Here is a 3,352-nt window from a genome sequence, read left to right on the forward strand (position 1 = left end):
ACTTGCCATATGTTCACATGCAAATCCTTAATTCTGTTCCACTGGGCTTTTTACACGTCTCACTTCATGCCAACTCACGGTTATAACTTTGCATTACTGATAATGGCTGATATTGGGGCTCGGAGGTGCCACTGCAGGGGTTCCCCGGCCCTGTGTGCTAGAAGAAGGACCTGGACATAAATACATGGAGGTAACAGGCAAAGCAGGGGCCTTTATTAAGAAAGGAAAGATCTACTTCCAAGGGACAAAGTGGCCTGGCTCAGAGAGATGGGTAGCTAAGAAGCAATGTTATATAATGGTTGGGCATTCACGTCACATGGGTAGGCTGTGGGACTCCCTGAATGCCTTGTCCCATCCAGTTCTGCATACAAGTTCACACACCACGTGTTTCATTAACATCCTAAATCAACACTCAGACCAGTATGTTTTAGCCTTCTAGAGAACCACAGGTCACCTCTGAGCCTAGGCGGCTGGGCTTGGAGATTGGTATCCGAGTCATGTCCTTTGCCTAATGGGTTTCCTTGTGTGTAGCTTTGTGTGGCTCAGAGCTGGTCATTCCAGCTACTCCACTGCTGTAGGAACTATATTCTGATCACCCACTCTTGTCTTGTTTTGTTTCCTATCGTCTTTTAAGAAGGGGCAAAAGAACCTGGTTTTGTTGTTGTTTGTTTTGAGACAAGATGTCCCAGTTGGTGCTGGACTCCTGCTCCCAATATGGCAGGGGCTGCTCTTGAACTCCGGGTCTTCCTACCTTCACTTCCCAGAGGCATGGACTATGAGACTGCGCCTTTAGGTTTACGTGGGTCTTCTTTTCCCGGATCAATCTCATTAAAGGATGAAGTGTTGGTTATGCTACTCTTTTAAGGATTTGTAGTTCTGGTTTTGTTTTGTGGTTTGTTTGTTTGTCTTGCTAAATGTCCCTGGCTGGCCTCAATCTCACAGAGACCTATCCACCTCAACTTTCTGACTGCAGGGAGGAAAGCTTGCATCACTATACCCAGCTCTGTTTGCTGAGCTTTCAATTTTACTGCTTTTTCTCTACTGATTAGTGAACGCTTTATCACATGTAAGCCCTACTAAGCACATGTTAGCCCTACTAAGCGCTGCTCGAGGTTCCTTGTGCTTCTGCTACTTTCTCTTCTTCTGTCACCAAGTGCTGGTACCACTCGCTCCCTTATCTTTACGCTGTTATTGTATCTTTTGCTTTGAGATAGTCTCAGGAACTTGCTGTGTATATATACAAAGGCTAGAAGCTTCCAGGACTAAACCTAGGTTAACAGATGGAGACAGGAAGCCTCGGAGACCACAACTACATCAGGCAAATAGAAGTTCCTTCTACAAATGCTTATTTATTTCTGTGTATGTACATGTTTGCGTGCCAGGGCCCACACATATGTATATGTTTGTATGCAAGGGCCCACGCATCCTACACTGTGTATGTGGAGGTCAGAGGACAAATGCCCTCAGCATTTACATGGCTCCAGGGATCTGAGCTCATGCTGTCTGGCTCACGCTGTCAACACTTTCCCACACTCTCAGGGGTTCTCTGGCTCTGAGGAAACCATGGCCATAAACAAGTTGGCCTGGAAAGGGTTTACTTACAATTCCATATCGCAGCCAGTCACCTAGGGAAGTCAGGACAGGAACTCAAGCTGAGCAGGAACCTAAAGGCAGGACCTAAGTCAGAGGCCATGCAGGCCCACGCTTACTGGCTTCTGCATGGCTTGCTTGGCCCGCTTTCTTTTCTTTTCTTTTCTTTTCTTTTCTTTTCTTTTCTTTTCTTTTTTTTAAAGATTTATTTATTATTATATGTAAGTACACTGTAGCTGTCTTCAGACACCAGAAGAGGATGTCAGATCTTATTACAGATGGTTGTGAGCCACCACGTAGTTGCTGGGATTTGAACTCAGGACCTTTAGAAGAACAGTCAGTGCTCTTTTTTTTTTTTGGTATTTTTTTTATTACGTATTTTCTTCAATTACATTTCCAATGCTATCCCAAAAGTCCCCCCCCTACTCCCCTACCCACCCATTCCCATTTTTTGGCCCTGGCGTTCCCCTGTACTGGGGCATATAAAGTTTGCCTGACCAATGGGCCTCTCTTTCCAGTGATGGCTGACTAGGTCATCTTTTGATACATATGCAGCTAGAGTCAAGAGCTCTGGGGTACTGGTTAGTTCATAATGTTGTTCCACCGATAGGGTTGCAGATCTCTTTAGCTCCTTGGATACTTTCTCTAACTCCTCCATTGGGGGCCCTGTGATCCATCCAATAGTTGACTGTGAGCATCCACTTCTGTGTTTGCTAGGCCCCGGCCTAGTCTTACAAGGGACAGCTATATCACGGTCCTTGCAACAAAGGCTTGCTAGTGTATGCAATGGTGTCATCGTTTGGAGGCTAATTATGGGATGGATCCCTGGATATGGCAGTCTCTAGATGGACCATCCTTTTGTCTCAGCTCCAAACTTTGTCTCTGTAACTCCTTCCATGGGTGATTGTTTCCAATTCTAAGAATGAGCAAAGTGTCCACACTTTGGTCTTCGTTCTTCTTCAGTGTCATATGTTTTGCATATTGTACCTTATATCTCGCTATACTATTTTCTGAGTGAATATCCACTTATCAGTGAGTACATTTCATTTGAGTTCTTTTGTGATTGGGTTACCTCACTCAGGATGATGCCCTCCAGGTCCAACCATTTGCCTAGGAATTTCGTAAATTCATTCTTTTTAATAGCTGAGTAGTACTCCATTGTGTAAATGTACCACATTTTTTGTATCCATTCCTCTGTTGAGGGACATCTGGGTTCTTTCCAGCTTCTGGCTATTATAAATAAGGCTGCTATGAACATAGTGGAGCATGTGTCCTTCTTACCGGTTGGGACATCTTCTGGATATATGCCCAGGAGAGGTATTGCGGGATCCTCCGGTAGTACTATGTCCAATTTTCTGAGGAACCGCCAGACTGATTTCCAGAGTGGTTGTACAAGCTTGCAATCCCACCAACAATGGAGGAGTGTTCCTCTTTCTCCACATCCTTGCCAGCATCTGCTGTCACCTGAATTTTTGATCTTAGTCATTCTGACTGGTGTGAGATGGAATCTCAGGGTTGTTTTGATTTGCATTTCTCTGATGATTAAGGATGTTGAACATTTTTTCAGGTGTTTCTCAGCCTTTCGGTATTCCTCGGGTGAGAATTCTTTGTTCAGCTCTGAGCCCCATCTTTTAAGGGGGTTATTTGATTTTCTGGAGTCCACCCTCTTGAGTTCTTTATATATATTGGATATTAGTCCCCTATCTGATTTAAGATAGGCAAAGATCCTTTCCCAATCTGTTGGTGGTCTTTTTGTCTTATT

The sequence above is a fragment of the Mus musculus genome, chromosome 19, assembly GCF_000001635.26.
Source record: "Mus musculus strain C57BL/6J chromosome 19, GRCm38.p6 C57BL/6J".
In the NCBI taxonomy this organism is placed as follows: domain Eukaryota; kingdom Metazoa; phylum Chordata; class Mammalia; order Rodentia; family Muridae; genus Mus; species Mus musculus.